General features: G+C 36.4%; 1 protein-coding gene across 1 annotated transcript in view; it reads right to left on the minus strand.

The window, feature by feature from the left end:
* SIPA1L1 (signal induced proliferation associated 1 like 1) overlaps positions 1-20,515 on the minus strand; it is a 356,976-nt gene that overhangs the window by 191,724 nt on the left and 144,737 nt on the right. The window contains 1 exon segment of the mRNA XM_020986377.2: positions 2,989-3,053. The gene's annotated coding sequence lies outside the window, so the exon portion shown is untranslated.

Consider the following 20,515-nt stretch of genomic DNA (forward strand, 5'->3'; position numbering starts at 1 on the left):
TTAGAACTTGCTGTGAATTTGTTATATATTTAAATAAGCTGTACATAACAGATATGCTGTTCTGTGTATAACTTTTTTTCCTTATATGCAAATGTTTATCATGTTCATAATAACAGAAAAATATTTTTTAAAAAAGACAAGAACAAGGAATCTAAATTCCTTGAATTTAGAAGAACAATGAAGTTAAATAAAACAATTCTAATTTGAAGTTTTCATTTCATCATTTCTCTTTTAGGGCATTAGGCTTCACTTGACTTCAAAAATATGAGTCACTATTACCTCTGAATTTAGTCAACTGAATGATTATGATTTTTAGGATCATTCATATTTAAAATACTCATTATAATCAATATTAAAAGTGATTATTTCATATGCTACCATGTAAAACATAAATTTCATAAATACATGTATACACACACACAGTGCAAGAATATTATATACATATGTATCTATGTCATACACATTTGTTCCTATACATTGGAATGTGGTGCTAATGTAGTTCTGACAATCAAAAGTGGTTGAAAGTACTTTTAAAATTATTTTTTTAAACCAGAAAATTCACTACGAAGACTATAACAAGACAGTCCTTGAACATGATCTAAATTGGAGTTAGAGCCATTTCATTAGGTACAAAGTTTTGGCAGGATATGGCCAAAATAATTTATGAAAACCCTGTCAATAACAGTATCCAATAGTCTAAAGTGAATCATATTGGTTCAGACTGGGGTGATTAAGTAAATAAGTAATAAAGGGTTTTTTTCCCCTACAGTGGAAGAAGAAAATGAAAGACAGAAGTAAGAGATATTTGAGCAGTTCTGGTTGGAACAAAACCAAAAAAAAAAGAAGCAAAACAATGTATTTTATCATTCTCAAAATAAATGACAAGATCATGTATTCAAGCATGCAAAAGGGGAAGGGAAGGGAAGGGCCAGAGCATTTACACTGCACCAACTATGTGCCCATGTACTAGGCACCATGCTAAATAAAGACTTTTGCAGGCATTATCTCATGTGATCTTCATTACAATGCTTCGAGGTAAGTGCTTTCCCCATTTTACAGTTGAGTTCACAAGTTGGGCTGTACAGAATGAAGACCAAAGGCCTAATCTCTCACTCTCAGAAGCAGAGGAATGGAAAGGTTCTCTTGCTATTTATGGCTTCTTTCTCACTTTCTTCCTCCATGGAAATATAGCAGGAAAAACAATGGCAGCCAGATAAAATCTGACCCCTATTTTTGATCCCACTGACTTTCTGATGAACCTGAAAATTCAGATATATTTTTCACAATGAGAGAGTGTAGCAGAAAGGAGGTAGGAAGTTCCAGAGTTAAGAGAAGCCACAGTGAGTGGCTAGTTAGAAATCAAAAAACCAAAAAAGATGTCAAAGCAAAACTGTAACTGAAATAGTGGTCAAAGGGAATAAAAATAGTAATAATTCTAAAAATGTGTAACTTTGACATGTATGTATCTGTTTATACATAGGAGGAAGAGATGCATATATATGAGACCACTAGGTGCCACAGATAGAGCTCTATGCCTGGAGTAGGAAGACTTGAGTTCAAATCCAGCCTCAGACATTTACTTGCTGTGTGACCCTTGGCAACTTGTTTAACTGCTGTTTGCCTCAGTTTCCTCAACTATAAAATGGGGATAATAACAGCATTTACCTCACAGGGCTGTTGTGAGATTCAAACGAGATATTTGTAAAGTGCTTAACACAGTACCTGGCACACAGCAGGCAGTAACTATATAAATGCTTATTCCTTTCCCCATTATCTCCTTCACCCATGGGTGTGTGTGTGTGTGTGTGTGTGTAAGCACTGTTGTGATCAAAGGAAATGTTAGTAGTATCTGCCATCCAAATGAAAGTCCCTGAAGATGACAGCCAAACATCCACAATGCCAATGGACAGTGAACTCTGGAGAGTCCCTGGCAAGAGCAGCCCACTTCCCACGTCCAGTCAACCACCACCCACACAAGATAGTTCCATCTGATATAGTTGTTAATAGGTAATATTTCCAAAAACAGTATTTCTAACAATTGGTAATTTCATTACCATATAATATCCCTTTTTTTTTTATTTTACAGACTGATGCACAGAACAAATGATATGAAAATAAGAAACTTTAGTCAATTAGCAATAAGAGATGGAAAAAATGAAACAAAAGTAACCTTTTAACCATATTACTTCAAACTCGATGGCCTTTTTAAAAGATCAGACATTTTATTTCAGATCTCCAGGAAGCTTAATGATATATTATCTTTTGACACAGAAACCTTAAGGACAAACCCAAAGTCTCCTTCAATGATCCAGAAATTCTACCATATCACACAAAACTCTTTCATGACTATGGTTTTAGGAAGTGTGACACAATATATTCAGTGTCAGCCAGCTCTACTACTTGCCAAATTCCCATCTTTCCACAAAGCAACTACTGTAAAGAGAAAACTATGAAGGGTCATAATTAAAATGGCTCAGCTAATAGGCAAAACCTTCCTTACAGCAGAAAAAAATCCAAGCCTATTATATTTTATTCTCACATATTCAAATATAAAACCACTAGTTGCTAACTGTTAAGACTGAAGGGGATACCATCCAACACCTGCTGTGGCAACTTGATTTAATAATAGTACTTTGCCTAGCTTTGACAATTACTCTCACATTCCCCAGGGAAAAACTGATGGTTTGCTAAAAATAAAATGGAGATTAGTATTTACCAGGAACAGCCTGAACAATCCACCATTTAACAGACAGTTAATTTAATCGGCACTATGGTGTATCAGTTGTGAAAATGCTGGCTTCAACAGCAGATAACCACACCGATTCTTTTCCAGTTTAAAAAAAAAGAAAGAAAGAAATGAAATAAAAAAGGTTTTACATTTCTCTTTTTTTAGTGTCCCCAATAAGAAATCTTTAAACATTAAATTAAATGAGAATGCTTTTCATTGCAAATTAACTTATGAGAATTAGATTAAAATTCAGTACTTACTATGCTCTCATGGCACAACAGTCATGGAACTCTAGACAGCAATAACCTTCTTGCAAGTACACAATCTGTGGGAAAAGGCCAAGACAGAGTATGTAAGAATTGTCATTAGAATGGTTAATAATCCACACATAAACACACACTTTAATAGTCTTGCTTCCAAAAGTTTCCAACCTTCCTTTTTCCAAACTCAGAAGCACTTAAATAAATTTGGAAACAGAAAAGGTTCATCGCAGTAATATGGAACTCTGCACACTTTCTAGTTACTGTGATTTTAAAAATTGCTTTTAATTCAGTTTTTAATATAAGAATCTAAGATTAATTGATGCTGCTGCTAAAAATTTATGCCAAGTGGGAGAAAATTCTTAAGAGATTCTCTAAAGAGACTTCTTCGAGCTGTTTATAGAGTAGCACATTCAACATAATACAACTTAAAACCAGACAAATGAGCTCCAGTGTCCCAGCACTATCACGAGGCAAAAAAAAAAGCATCTATTTCAAATATTTGCCACCACCTACCTTTTTACAGTAGTTCTCGAAATTTAGTATAGTGCAGAATGCTAAGTCAATAAATAACCAGTAGTGTCAGAAATTCTGGCATACTTTAAGAAACTATTTCCCTTACCCCAAAAGTGAAAAACCAAAAATTCTGCCTTCTTCCAGACAGCAGGACAAAAAACACCACAATACACCAAATCTTGCAAAGAAAGCAAGACTGAGAAATACTGACATGTTAATATTTCCAGTAATTCCAGTAACAACAATATGGAAAATCATTGCAAAATAGAAATGTTGGACTTTTTCCCAGACATTAATGGAGAGACAGAGAAGGCAAGAATGTATGAAGACCTGATGGTTGTTAAAATAAGGAATCCAGGATATATAAAGGGAGGTACATTAAGAAAGAAACAAAAAATGCATAAGCTCTGGATACCAACGTGCATTAATAAACTAAACTATGAATGGCATTAACATATTTAAACAATATTAAAGGGGAGCTAACTTCTTTGTTTCTTACAATGAGCATAGAAGTCTGACTTCAATTTCACAATAAATCTTTGAGCTGAGAAACCAGATAATCCATTTGGAATCAGTTATAATGCCCTTCGATAGGATGTAACTGGAAATGCACAACAGTCATTGTAAAAATTAAAGCAAAAATTGAGAAACTGTGAAGTAATCAATCCCTTATATACACTCTGGTGTGATTTCTTCAATCAACCAGCATCTATAATATGTGGTCTCAACAATTTATTGAATGTTAAAAAACTTGAACAAAGGATTTGTGCAGTCAAAAAGTATCTCAAAATAGTAACTGTCTTTATAAAAGAAAAAAAGAAGTTCAGATATATTTAACAAAAAACATGTGCAAAGAACCACAGGAAAGGGAAAAGCGAGGTGTCTGACACAGAATATTATCATAATCTGTGCAGATGATATACTGATGGACCCTTTTAAAAAATACTAACAGTAACCACAATATTCAGACAACTGTAAAACTTTGCTGTCCCCATTCCATCCTTCCCCCTACCAGTATAGTAAAACCCTACTATTAAAAGCCTTGCCATTCCACACATTCAATTATATGGTTGTCCAAATTATATACCCAATACATATAGTGCTTTTTTTTCAATAGACCTGATAAACTTGTAATGCAGGCACCAACCTCATCTCCAAACACTGGATCTACAAATCATTTACAAAGGCCATGATTAAAACTTAAGGAAGGGCTGAATCCAGTGATAATAGTTGCTGAGACAATAATCCTCAGTATTGTATTACAGTTTTAAGGTAGCTCTGAAGGAAGCGGCCTATGCGCAAATAAAGTACAGGAGAGTAAAGAGGAATAGATGAAGGAGAGAAATGAAAGCAGTAGGTGGTAGAATGGAGAAATTTAGTTTAAGGAAAAGAATGCCCCACATGTTATCATTAGCTTCCATATCCATATCCTGAATAGAAAGATAACAACTACTTGGAAATGGAGTTTGGAAGATCACTAAACAAATCTCAACAAGGAAAATTACATTTTGACTTCATTTTTTTACAAGCATATTAAAAATAAGGTGTCCAAAGTTTTAATAGCTTAAAACAGCACTAAGAGTTTAGGGACACCCTGAACTATGAAGAGGGTACCACAATCATCCATTCCTACAGAGACAATCCCAAATTAACAGACAGGAAATTTCTATTCATCACCATCCCCTATGACAAAAATCACATACGATGGTGTAACTCTCCAATCACTACATTTTTTTGTCCCTAATTCTCTTAATTTCATCTTTAAAAAAATACATGAATGTTTAATTCATCTATTCCAGGATCAAATCTTTAGGTGTTTGTTAGAATTCTACATACACCAAGGGAGCACTGAGGAAATTAACCACCTCTGTGAGGAAAGGTAATTATGACAATGATGGGGACAAATCAGTAGCAACAAAGAGAATAATCCCTTTCTTACTAAAGCTGGTCTAATCTATTCGAAATGCAAGCACTCCATTCAACTTTTGTTAGGTAAAGAAAATAAAAAGAAGAAAAAGCCAAAAGAATAGTTTATAACTGTGGAAGGAGAGGGAGGCGGAGGAGAAGAGGTTATGTCCTAAACTCACATCAAAATAAACTAAAAAAAAAATCAATTTTCAAGTTCCATTTTATTGTAAGAGCTATTTAATTTCAAATACAAGTTTTCTCTTCTTAAGCCTCCAATACTCCCCACCTTACTTCTTTATTAAGGCAACTAAGTTATTCATCATGAATTCCCACATCAAAACCCTGATCTTCATGTCAAAACCCTCTGACATCTCCACTTTCTCCTCCTTTTCCCTAGTTTCTAATAAGAAAACCTTCTCCTTGTCAAGGCCTACCCTTCTATTCCCCGCTTACACACACTTTTCTTATAGACTGTCAATACTATTATTCTTGCTTCCAATATTCAAATTCTCCCTCCATATTGGTGGCTTCTTTATTGCCTTCTCTATCCCCTACTGTCCTCATCCTTAAAAATCTTTCACTAGACCTGACAGTCCCCCTTAAGTTTTCATCATAGTTCTCTTCCCTTTCTCAATCAAACTTCTAGAAAACACTGTCTACACTCATTGCTTCCAATTTCATCTCCTCTCACTCATTCCTCACCCCTGGGCAATGTAGCTTCCAAGTTCATCATTCAACTGAAACTGCCTTCTTGAAAGTTACCACAATCTTTTAATTGCCAAATATCAAGATGTTTTCTCAGTACTCGTCCTTAACCTCTCTGAATTTGATGCGATTGACCATCCTCTCCCTTCTGGGGGTATGAGACACTGCTCTCTCCTGGTTTTCCTATCTGCCTGCCAGTCCTTCTCAGTATCCTTTACAAGCTCATCATTTATATCAGATTCCCAAACTGTGAGTGTTTCACAAGGCTTCATCCTGGCCCTATTCTCTCTTCCCTTTACACTATCTCAGTGACCTCATCAGTTTTCATGGTTTTAACTCTCATATCTATGCCGATGGATACTCCAAGGTGATCAAAAGACCCCTATGCACAAAAATATTTAGAGCAGCTCTTTTTGTAGTGTCACAGAATTGGAAATGAAGGGGATATATAGATCAATTGGGCAATGGCTGAATAAGTTATGGTATATGAATGTGATGGAAAATTCAGAAAAACCTAGGAAGGATTGTATGAGCTGATGCAAAGGGAAGTAAGCAGAACCAGAAGAACAATCTACAACATAAGGCAATACTGCAACAATAACCGACCGTGAAAGACTTAGCTACTCTAATCAATACAAAGATCCCTGACAATTCCAAAGGACTTATGATGAAAAACATGCCATTCACCTCCAGAGACAGAAATAATGAACTCTGAGTGCAAGGTGAAGCATAGTTTTGCTTTCTTTATTTTTCTTGCTTTCTCACACACACACACACACACACACACACGAAGCTAGTACAGAAGTATGTTTTGCATGGCTGTGTATATATAACAAGTATTGAATTTGTAGCAAACTGGAACTAAAAATACATATTTTTTAAAAATCTATGCAGATAATCCACAGATGTGTGTATGTGTATGTGCACCTGCACGTGCGTATGCATCTCTACTCTCTCCCCTGAGCATCAGTCCCACATCACTACATCCCAAATTGCCAAATGGATTTTAAAATAGACATCCCAGAAACATTTCAAACTCTTCATATCTGAAACAGAAGAACTCACTATCTTTCCTCAAAAGTCTTTCTTCTAAATTTCTCTATTTCGGCCAAAGAAAGTACGTTCAGTTCCCTAAGTTCCTAACCTTGGCACGTAATCCTCAATTCTCCCACACTCTACATATGCAGTCATGCTTCCACCTCTGCAACTCCTCATTACTCACACAGTCACCAATGACATCCAGGTCCTCACCAATTCTCATATAGACTACCACAAAAAGCTCCAAAACTGATCTCAAATGTCTTCCCAATCCATCCACCACACAGCTGCCAAAGGGACAATCTTTAAGCATATCTGACCATAGCACTCCCCTACTCAATAAACTCAAGGACTCCCTATTGGCTCTAGGATAAACTCCTGTATTTAGCTTCTAAAGCCCTTCCCAATATGACTCAATCTCCTTTTCAGCCTCAATGTTACCACCCCTGCTGCACTTTGGAATCCAGCCAAATGGCTCTTCTTTCTGTTCTCACTGGGCTCCATTTTCTGTTTCCACACCTTTATTCTGGCTGTCCCCTATACCCAGAGTGCCTGTCTACCTCACAGATAATCTCTCTCACATGGCTCAAACACGTGCCCCCACTCCACCCCCACCTCCAGCTGCTAGTGGCTTCCCCACAAATGCCTTGTATTCATCTGTATTTATTCTCTTACATTTATGCTGCATATATTTACACATCACTTGTTACTCTCATAAATTGTAAATTCCTTGAGTAGAGACTATCATATTCTTTGTAGTTGTATCCCTAGAACCTAGAACAATGCCTAAAATACAAAAAGTGCCTAATAATTTCTCATCGACTGACTGATAATTCAACACATCTGTGATTGCGCCAATGTGGGAACATCCTCCACGGTGCAGATCCCAATTCATCACCACCTTTTCAACTTATCAGATTCCTGTCAAAATCCTTCCACAAATTCTTAATTATGGAACCATCTAGTGCACTATAGGCATTCTGACAAAGCCACTTGATTCTTTTTCAAGTAAATAAACCCATATATTCACTAAAATCCAAGATGTATACCAACACTTCTGATGAAAATGCAGCAAACTGCCAGAACTTAACATTAGTACTTCTGGGTCAGTGTGATTTTTATATACCTGTTTATAAATCAATCAAGAAAGCATTTAATTAAGCATTTTTTACAAGAACCTAAAGAAAACAAAAAGGAACCACTTTTAATGAAAAGGTTAATACTGCCTTTTCAGATTTTTTTAAAAGCTACATTAAAACTGACAAACATAATTTAAAAATTCTCCTTTTTTCATATTTAAACAGTGCACATTAATGCCTAGATACCTTAAAAAAAAAACCACATGCATATTTTGAGCCACATTTTCTATGGGGGGGGGTATTTGAAATGTGTAACCAGACGGCAATTTACTTAGAGAAACAAGTGCCATTTCTGCTTATTCAGCTCTGACTCATTTTGTTTGCTTGCTAACACAAAATTTTTACAAACTGTCATTTTGTAAGCCATGGTGAGTTTTATTTTATCTTTAACGGATGTAGGACATTATCTCTTTTGCCAGAAGGTAAAACTATACAAGTTAACATAGGAGAAACAGATTTCTAAAGACAGATCAAAAAAGTTGAGTTTTTATATTAATTTTCATTATCATGAGTACATACGCATTTTATCAGCCTAACATCCATCAGATTTATTAAACCATCATTTTGTTTCACGAATTCTCCACGTCCCTCTACTTAAATACACACTGAATAAATCACAGTGCAGTGTTTGCTTTCTTCTGTACAGTAATAACTGAGCGTTTGGCTTGAATTCTAAATAGTTATACCCTTTGCAGAGTTTTGAAATTAGGCCAGTGGAGAGATCTTTTCACTAATAAAAACTTCATAGAATAAACAGGCTCAACTCACTAATTGAAACATTTAACTGACAGTTTGATCAAAAAGTCTGAGACAGCCTTCTCAAGTAAGTATGAGCAACATTCCTAGTATGTACCCCCTGGTGACAAATGCTGCCTTGCCACAAATCACTAGGAAACAAGCTAGTTTTATATGTCAAGCATTTCTGAAAACGCTGAACTTAACACCATTTCAATCTGCCCACTGACACCCCAGTAGCTAGTGTCTACTCTGGGTAAAAGCACTGTGAGGGAGATAATTAATAGAAGATGCTGGAAGGTCTGATCAAAGAGCTCATAATCTAATTAGGGAGATAATATACATAACTAGAAAATAACTAACAATGCAAGGTCACAGAAAATAAGTGCCAAACCTTGACACCCCCCTTGCCTTTTCTCTTCAGAATTTTTTAAAAGTGCTAAATGATACCAGCAAAAGTACAAGGAAAGGGGGCAGCTAAGTGGCACAGCAGATAGAGCCAGGCCCTGGAATCAGGAGGACCTGAGTTCAGATCTGGCCTCAGACACATAACACTCACTAGCTGTGTGACTCTGGGCAAGTCACTTAACCCTAACTGCCTCACATAAAAAAAAAAAGTACAAGGAAAGATTACTTTACATTGGGTTGACGTTAAAAAAAAAGTTAAAAGTGATGTTGTGACAAGCACAGCAAAAATCATTAGCAAGGCCTTTGACCTTCAGAACCTGTCCAAAAGAGGATCAAAGAGTCCACTGTGGAATGATTTTTGTTTACCACAGTTCTACACAGCATATAGAATAAACACTGTACTACAGTTATGACGAAGACATAAATAAGTGACTTTTATTTATTTTTGGAGGGTGAAGCAATGGGGGTTAAGTGACTTGCCAGGGTCACATAGCTAGTAAGTGTCTGAGGCTGAATTTGAACTCAGGTCTTCTTGACTCAGGGCAAGTTACTCTATCCACTGTGCCGCCTAGTTACTCCAATAAGTGACTTTTAAATGAGATCTAATTGTTTTCCATTTGAGCAATTAACCAACATCCTTGAAGAATCTGCCCCATCACCAGAATTATTCCATAATGAACTAAATTATTAGGGATGTCCCTTGCCTATTACAAGCATGCTCAAATGAAAAGCACTGACAAAAAAATTAATAATAATAGGCAAAATCAACACATGCAAACCTGTACACACACACATACATGCACACACAGATGCAACCAACCTTCAAATTGTTGCACATGGGTTGTAACTAAAAAGCTAAGGAAGGGATGCTAATGACTGTAGGTGTGGGAAAGGTATAGATTTGTTAAGTTCTGGAAAGAAGAGTAAGAGAGAAAGTGACACATTAGAAGCCTTAGAAGAGCAGCATCAAGTTGCCAAAGGCTATCAAAATAAGAAGTGAGAATGATAACTTCTGAAACTGTTTCTAAAAGAAAAGACATTTGCTTTAGTAATGATGTAGCAATATAAATCAAGTGAAATTAAGGTCTTCAATGCAACTTTGAAAAGAAGTTATTAGGCTGGTTTGAGAAAGGGTCCAAACCAAATGGAAGAATTATTCACTGGAATTTTCACTTTTGTCAATTATCTTAATTTCTGATAGGGGTCACCCTTGAAATGCCAAAACCAGAAATTTAGTTAAAAAAGGAAGAAGGCAAGAAGAGAAGAGGGGAACAGGGTAAAGGGAAAGAAGGAGGAAGAAGAAAGCAGAGGGGGAAAGAGACAGAGGAGAGACAGAGGAGGGAAAGGGAGGAGGGGAAGGAAGTGAAAAAGAAGGGGAGAGAAGGAGGGACAGGGAGAGAAGGAGGGACAGGGAGAGAACAAGCTGGTCCATTTTATTTTAGATTTACACTTCTACCCACTTACAAAAGTATTAAAAGGAACTAAGAAAATTACATAATTTAAAAACACTGAATAAAGTATATTTAAAAGACAGAGGAAATAGACATTATTATCTACGAAAATAAGCTAATACCAATACAGTTAGGGTCCAAATCTGGCTCTGGGTGTACTGACACGAAAAAGAAAGGAAGAGACGGAGGAGGAGGGAGGGGAGGGGAGGGGAGGGGAGGGGAGGGGGGAGGGGAGGGGAGGGGAGGGGAGGGGAGTTAATATTACTTTATAAAAATTCATCTACAGAAATTTCCCCCCAGAGAACTGAGCTCAAAAAGACATTTTATCACATATCTTTTTAAAAAAGAGTAATGGCTTACATGGTAGGTCACATCTTCAGCTACTACAGTTTCCTAAAGGACAACGAAAATGTTACTGAAATCAATGCTTCTTTCTTCCACCCTTTATTATGGGTAACAGAAAAACAAAAGTTCTAACCTCTAAGGAGTAGAGGGATACTGAGATCCTCTGGTTCAGGTACATTGTTTTTTGACACCTTATTCTAACACGTTGAGCATTTTTCCATATCATACATAAAATAATTGCCTTGTAGATTGTCCTTGCTTTTCAAACTAATAACTGCAGCACCCTGCAGGACAGCCAGGTCTTTTCAATATCCCCTAAAAACTAACTTCTTAAGTGAAAGGCAGTCAATCTGATGCCTGTGAAAATACAAATGAAAAAGAATTATTTATATTGCCTGAACGTAGAGCACATTTTAGTTTATTGCAGTATTTCCCATATGGAAAACAAACACAGAAGAAAAATAAAAACAACCAAACACTGCAGTTGCCTCCATTTTGAATATCTGGGACAACCAAAGTCAGTAAGCTTTTTCCAATGGCCCCAAGACTTGATGAGTTAATAAATGTATTGACATATAAATTCAAACTGCAACAAAAAGTATTTGAGAAATTTATTGATCCTCACTCTCTTCTGTGTAGTACGTATGGGACACGGACTAGAACTGTAATTTCATTGTTTTAGGGAGCTGCCTATGAGGAACCTCTCTGCCGATGCAGATCAGCACCTTCTCTGCAATTTACAGTACCAAGAGTCACCCACAGCAGGGGTGTCAAACTTAAATAGAAATATAGCCCTATAGGCAGCACATTGACTTAGAAAACCAAAAATTAACTCCCTATGCTGTACTGTATTCTTGTTGATTTTGTTAAACATTTCCAAATTACATTTTATTCTGGTTTCCCTGCACTCAGAAGCTTTGTGCCCCTGCTTGCAGGCTGGGTCATGAGGATGACACCTCTGGACTAGGGCACTTCTAGGTTAAGTAATTTGTTCATGGTCACAAAGCCATTATGTGTCAGAAGCTGCACTTAGCTCAGGGCTTCTTAACACTCTATCTAGTATCTCACACTGCTTCTGGGACTGCTATTGTTTCAAATACTCCTAGTGGATTATTTTCCTAGACCTCTATTTTTCCTTTTGCTTCTTTCACATACGCACTTTAATTTATCATTTCTTTCCAAAGGATAAAACCTCAAATTAGACACCCTTTAGTTGAATTCTCACTAAAGATATAGAATAAATCTACATGATTCTTGAAAATAATCATTTACATTCTATAGCTATAGCATTTTAGGCTTACAAAATGTTTTCTTTACAATAAAATGTGAGGAGGGGTGAGAAAATATCACTGAGCCCTTTTCTTACAGATCAGGAAATGTGAAGCTCAAAGAGGTCAAGAAATTTGTCTATGATCATACACCTGATTTAAATGCAGGCTTCTTGACCCCTACAGCTCTTTTCATTAAAAGGAAGATAGATCTTCTCTTCCAAATACACTACACTGATGACATACTACAGATAATTGTTAATGATTTCCAGAACATTTCTCTTTCACCTTATCAACTATTTACCATGAAGTACTGACATACTAAAATGAGGTATGTGGGGTGTTTGGGAAGGACTACCACCTCTGGTGTGAGGGCTTGCCAAGCCGTATTCAGGGCTGCTCATCCACCTTTGTTGCCTACCTGGCACTCAACTCTCACCTGTGGCTCCAAGAAGCTGTAGCATGTGCAGCAGCCACACTCCAGTAAACCCATCAGTAAACCCAGGTTGAGGGTAACAGACACAGGCCTGTGAGTTAGGGGGATGTCTACTCCAAGCATGTGAAGACTTCCCTCTGGGCAGAATCAAGAATGGACTGCTTAGAGCTTGGTCAGACATCAAAGACACCAAGGTTATCCACTGCATCTGGGCCACCTCCAGTTTGTCTCAAATTCTGTCCTGCCACTTGACTTCAATGACTCAGGAAGAGAGAGTGAGGCTGATGACTTTGTGCAGCTCTGCCTTCCTTAAATCCAATTCACACACACAACCCGTTGGCTGTCCTCAAAAAACTAAGAATGGTGCAGTGGATAGAGCACTGAGCCTGGAGTCTGGAGGACCCGAGTTCAAATTTGGCCTCAGTTCAGACACTTGACACTAGCTGTGTGACCCTGGGCAAGTCACTTAACCCCAACTGCCTCACCAAAAAAAGAAAAAAAATGTCTCCCCAAAATGAAGGATGAATAACAACAACCTTACATCTAGTTGGGGTTCTTTTTGGGGGGAGGGGGGAGGGAGACTAGACCTATGATTTCACAATCACAGGGAGATGCTGGGTGAAGAAATTCCTAAATCAGCACCCACGCTTAAGTCTTAGGTTAAGTGATTTTGCCCAGGGTAAAACAGCTAGTATGCATCAGAAGGAGGACTAGAACGAAGTCTTGGGCCAGGGGTAGGAAACCTTTGAGGCCACATGTGGCCCTCTAAGTCCTCAAGTGCACCCTTTGACTGAATCCAAATTTCACAGAACAAAGTGATTCAGTCAAAGGGGCACACATGAGGACCTAGAGGACCACATGTGGCCCTGAGGGCACAGGTTCCCAACCCCTGGTAGGCCAAGTTTGGCTCCACCAAGAATACTGCCCAACATATAGTGCTAAAGCTCATTTCTTCCCATGCTTCTCTAAATCCACCACAGTCATCTATTATACTCAGCACAATAATATTAAATTACGTTCATTACAATTCTTAGCAATTCCCCAAATGATTGGCATCTACTTTCCAGCCATTTGCTTTTAAGGAAAGGGCTGCCATAAATATTTTGGAATATACAGGCACTTTCTTTTTAATACTTATCTCCCTGAGACGAATCCCTAATAGTGGTACCTTTGGATCAAAGGATAAGGACATTTTGGTCAATCAGCATGATTCCAAACTGCTTTTCCAAAATAGCCATACCAATTCAGAGCTCCACTAGCAATGTAATAGAGGGCTTCTCTTTCTGCACTTACACACTTCCTCTAACACACTATTCTCGAATTTTGTCATCTTTGCCAATTGATGTGATGTAAGGTAAAACTTTGAAATTGTTTGGATTTTAGTGATTTGGGGGGCAGTGTTTCATATGGCTTTTAATAATTAGCAATCTTTATTTTCGTAACTCTAAATTCATGTCCTCTGACCACTTATCTATTAAGTAATACTTATTAGCCTTACACATTTCTGTTAGATGCCTATAGGGAGAGTCATAGGAACCACATCTGTGATTGATGGAGGGAGGTTCCAGTCGGGAATTACTTTTAGTAATGCAGATTGACATATTCTCTGAACTTATATCATCTTAGAGAGTTGCCTAGAGCACTCAGACTTGAGTCCATGTCTTCCAAGGCCAGCTTCTCAAACCACTATATCACACTGCTTCTACTTTTTTCCCCATTCTCCCTATATCCCTCTCCTTTGTTTGTGAGCACGTGCGTAAAGTTTGTCTATATATCTTAGATATATCAAAAGCTTATCAGAGATGCTACAAATAAAGATTATTCCCCAACTGAGTTTTTCTCTTATTCTAGTTGGCTTAATTTTGTTCATTCAGAAGCATTTCAATTTCATGTAATCACAATTACCTATTTCATTTTTTGTAATCACCTCCATCCTTTCATTAAGAATTTAACCTTCAACTACAGCTGTGAAAAGCAATTGACCAAGGTGCAGCTAGGTGGCCCAGTGAACACAGCATGGGCCCTGCAGTCAAGAGGACCTGAATTCAAATCCGACCTCAGATATCTAGCTGTGTGACCCTGGGAGGGAGAAAAGGAGGACAGGAAGAAAGAAAAACAATTGGTTTGGTTCTCTTCTAATTTTTTATGGTATGACTGTTTAATATTCAGGTCATGTATCCACTTTTAGTTTATCAGCATATATGGGATAAGATATTATATTGGTGTATCTCCAATTTGTTTCATACTTCTTCCAGTTTTCACAGTAATCATCAAATTGAGGGTGTTTTCCCAGGTAATTTATATTTTTAGGTTTCACATACTGATTTTTTTCCTAATTTTTTGTTGTCTAGCCTCAAAAATATTAATATCATATTCTACATATTTAGATGCAAGTTTACTAGAAAAAATATTTAATTTAATATTGATTTAACTCAGCTCAGCTTTTGAATCTGTGGGACAATTTTCTGTCTCTACCTAAACAGGCTTCTCAAAGACACTACTACATTACTACTCCAAGACACTACATTTTCTCCTCAATATTTTAGATATTTTGTTCCTCCAAATGAATTTTATTATTTTGTCTAGCTCTGAAAAGTATCCCTTCATTGGCATGGCACTAAATGTATAAATTAAGGTAATTTTGTCCTTGTTATATTGGCACAGTCCAGCAATAGCATTGGCTATCCTACCACTCACTGAAGCTGTTCTCTAGTTTTAGTTAACAGGTTTTAAGCATGCCTTGGTAGACTGATATTTTATACATTTTGTTGTTATTTTGAATGAGACTTTCCTTTCTACTACTCCCACCTGGATTTTGATACTATTACATACAAAGCTACTGCATTCTGTGGATTTACCTTGTATTCCACTACTTACTAAAGCTATTTATTGTCCCAATTAGGCTTTCTTGTTCGATGACTAAGATTTCTAAAAAAAAAAAAAGTCATCTTGTCATCAGCAAATGAGTATACTTTGGTCTCCTTTTTGCCTATTTTTATGCCTTTAATGTTTTTCACTTATTTTATGAACAATGGGAGCATTTTTAAAATTATGCTAAATAATAGCAAGGAAATGAGTTATTCTTGTCTTACTCTTGTATTCACTGGGAAAGCTTCTAGTGTTTCCCTCATTTCATAAAATGATTGATTTTGATTTTTGCAGAGGTATTTTTTTTTACCATATTTTAGAAAGCTATGCTTTTACTGCAGGGTTTTATGTTAAATAACTGTTGTATTTTTTTTAAATTCCCATGTATTTCCTGATATGATCATGTGGTTTTTATGTTTTTAATGTGATTGTGTTATTGAATCTCCTAATTTGGACCATTTTTGCTTTCCTGATATAAATTAAACTTGATGATAACAAATAATGTTTTGGATAAGCTGACACTCTTTTTGACAGGATTTTATTTAAAAATTTAAATTAATATTCACTATTGATACTGATCTATAGTTCTCTTTCTTTGATTTATCCTTTCCTGGTTTAGATTTTCAGGACTTTATTTGTCTTATAAAAAGAGTATGGCAACATGACTGGAAACAATCTTCTTTATAAATCTGATAACATTTTACTATAAATCCATCTGATCCTATTCTGCCCTAACCCAATCTTGTTTGCTAGTTTTTTTTACAGCTAGTTCAATTTCTTTTTCTGAAAATGGATAATATCTCTTTTCTACACATTAAAAAAAAGAAATAATCACATAATCAATTAAGTGAAATTTGCATATTGTGCTATTTTCCTTAGTAAAATCCATGACTTTGTATAATTGAGCAAATGATTATTCATAAGACCTATTTAAATTTCAGGCAATCTACAATTTCTGTAATTAAATATATAACTTTTTTATCTAGTTTTCAAGGACACTATGACATTTAATGAAATATTTTTAAATGTTCTGAGATTCACTAATGAATATTAAATAAATGAACAGTCATCAGCAGAGGTTTCTAAAACTTTACAAATTAATATGAATATTGCAGATCTCTCTGAAATCAAAAAGGTTTAAGGTAACCAAAGGTTTAAATAACTAAATGTGACAATAACTTTAGGAATCTTTTTCTAACAAGATTTATAATATGTAACACACTTATACAGGGGGAAAAAAATTAAGGGGTATGAACCACTTAAAGAAAAATTCAAATCTGCACTCAGAATACCACAAATTCCTTTAGGAAACAAAATTATCACATATTCCAATTCCAGAACTTTCATTTTTTCTTTACACAATACTACTTACAACATTTAAGAAAACAAGCTGGTACAAAGTTCATCACCATTCAAAGCAGTCACTACTTTTTCAAGAGATCAAAGATTGTAATGATGTAGTATGGGCCCAAGATGCACCCCCCCCCCCCCAAAAAAAAACCCTTCCTTGAACCTTACTTGAATTTTTACCTGGTCAAGGAAATCTAGCAGTTTCCAGAGGTTATTCTTATTCCTATCAACTAGCTCTTCCTAATCACCTATACCCAATCTCCCAATTCTTTGTTAACCTAATTGAAGACTAGCCCTCCATTGTCTATTACTGGCCCGATAGCCCTAGGTTACACTTTCCATGCTAGATCTTATCTACACCACTTTCAACCTCCCAGACACTCCCATCAGGATTCTCCCAGGACCCTCCCCCAGTCACCCCAGCTTACTAGCCACTCCTATCAAGACATCCCTTCTCCCAGCCCCCCCCACCCCAAACTACCTGGCTACTTCTAGATCCCTCTCACAGTCTATTTAAGATCCATCCTGGCCACCATGTAGGGCCTAAGACTTCCTCATGCCCACTGGTCCTTATGAGTGTCACAAATGCTCAGACTCCTTAAGGGTCTGGGCTATCTGGCTTATTTTTAATAAATCTTGTCTTTGGTTGAAAAAGGCTTGGGTCAAATTCTTTCAGGCAGGACTCACGCGTCATGATTTTGGGGTCCTAGCATCCCTACACCTCTAACCTCAACAACACTATTTCAAAAATGAAAGTTTTTTTCTCTGAAAAAATAAAGTGTACTTGGGATTAGGTGGGCCTGGTATTCTGTTGGATAGCAGTAAGAAGCAGCAAAGAAATATGCCTTCAACATCATCATCCTGTACTTCTTCAATGCCTCATTCTCTATATCACAACCAAATACAACTATAAACACTCAAGGAACAGATCAACACAAGCACTCATGAGATCCAAAATTATTAACATTTCTCTGCACAAGACTGGCACACATCTAGAAATATTGTTTGTGAAGAAAAACTGAAAAACCTTTCTTTGCATCAGTAACCTTTGAAGTAAATTAATCAAACCAAATCAACAGGAAAAATCAATTTAAACTGCTTAAGTTATTGATACTATGAAATTTCCTTCCTAACAAATCAAAGAAAACATTCTTAAACCCTCCTTAAACTAAAAAGGAGTTATCTGTTCTGAAGCCTAAGAAGTCACACCTAATTTAGTACTTTGTAATGGGATTTTAAAATACTAACAGAATTTTAACATATTATTCACACACATGTGTGCACGTGCACATGCAAAAAATTAACTGTCTTCAGGTTTACAATTCACCTTTTTTCAACAATTTCATTGCCTTCAGAAAACCATCAATACTATAAAATCAAAGCAGTCAACTAAGAATACTAAATTAATGTGTTCTGTCCTAAAAAGTATTATAGTATGTACTAAGAGAAGAAACATTTTTAAAAGCCAAACATTCTTCACTGAAGAACTGTACAATAATAGTTTAGCATGCCATTAGCTTACTAGAATTTAATGAACAAGCCCCAAATGTAGAAGGTCTCCCCTTTGGTCAAAATGCCAGAATTAACTTGTCAAAGTTGAACCAAAAAGTTTTAATGCCTCATAGCACAGAACATTTTCTAATAGAGACCATCCAGCTTTTAAGGGTTAATTTAAAGACCATTTACAACAGATTAGACCCAAGTGAGGCAAAAGACACCACCACTGTGCCTTATCGAGGGTCTTTTTGCACACACACAAAAAGTATGTTTTCACAGTTATTGCTTAATGCTCCACAAAGAGATACCCGGTCTAAGGAAAAGTGATTAACAGAAGTTAAGAAAATGTATTATTGTTAATTAAAACTTCAAACTTGGAATATGAATAATGTATCGACATACCAAATTTGTACTCCTGTTAACAAATAGAGGCTCCCATCCCTATCTGCAAAGTCTTATTCTGATTACAGGACAGGAACCAAACACAAAAGAAACTAAACTGTTAACACTGAAAACTAATTATGCCCAATAAATTCTCAGGCTCTACAAACAACAAATTAGAGATCACAGCAAAATAGCTACACACACTATCTTTCCCCACACTTTTGCCTTCAAATCAGAGGATGCAATAGAGAGGAACCAGGAACTTCTGGGATGTTTCACCTCTCTCAAACAGGACAGGAGGCCAGAAGTTAAAACTGCAGAACCATTCAGTTCTCTGCCAATTAACTTCCAGTGGCCCTAGAGTATGCTCCCAGGTGCTCTACCACATCTGGCTTTTCCATAACTCTGAATGCCTCAGATCTGAGCCTCCTGGTGGCCGATGACTCATCTTTCCCTTATGAAGTAAGACTCATGAAATCAAACTTTCTGTCTGTTAGGAAAGCAATAATACTTATTTAATTCTCCTTCAGTCTCCAAACAGTTATTTGTTTTACCGCTCTATCAGTTGTAAACTCTTAAAACATTTATATGCAAACAGGTGAGGGATAATAATGCTCTACCCCTGCATCATTTCTATACCCTCAAAGATATCTTTTCAGTCAATTCATCTGAGAGTTGGCTGTCTCTGTGGTCTTTATATGTGGGTTTCCTCATGTTTTACAAGAAAATTAATGTTTCTTTATATCTAGATTTATCAGCTTTTCATAATACCAGTTCTTTTTCTGTCCTTTTCAGCAATCAAACTGCTACCACACAAAGGGGGCAATACCTTACACTCCTTTTCTGGATCTTCAACTATGCTATGTTCACCAACTATGGGTTAATTTAAATGCTCTCATATGGGTCGTCTTCACAATTCTCTCTAGACACTCTTATTTGGCAATCTCATCCACTCCCATGGATTCAGGTGTCATTTCCACACACACACAACTGTATATCCAGTTCTTGTCTCTCTCCTGAGCTCTAAGCCCATATTGTCAACTACCTGCTCAATATTTTATTGGAGGGGAAGGAAGTATATGTTACAGATGATTAGTGGAAAAACTAAAAGAGACACTGCTGAACCTTATAGAAGTCTCACCAATAAGTCACAGCAAATTTTATCAAGTAGTAGATTTTCTTTATAACTTCTCTGAAATGAAAACAAATTACATACGTATAGCTTGATTTTTTCCCTCAAATTTGAGAATGGTTTTGTTGTTCTCATTTCATAATGAACAAGAATTTCAGCTGTAAAATTAACATATTACATTAACATTTTGCTAGCTATTACCATAGGTTCCTTTACCCTCACCCTCTGCTTTACTAATTAGAAAATATTCATCCCTAGGTAACTTCTATGTGTACTGGAATTACAATCATGGGCCCTAGCTTTGAATCATCACTCTTTATTACCTTCTATCTGAGTAAATTTGAACA

The sequence above is a fragment of the Phascolarctos cinereus genome, unplaced genomic scaffold, assembly GCF_003287225.1.
Source record: "Phascolarctos cinereus isolate Bilbo 61053 unplaced genomic scaffold, phaCin_HiC Scaffold_3;HRSCAF=262, whole genome shotgun sequence".
NCBI lineage: Eukaryota > Metazoa > Chordata > Mammalia > Diprotodontia > Phascolarctidae > Phascolarctos > Phascolarctos cinereus.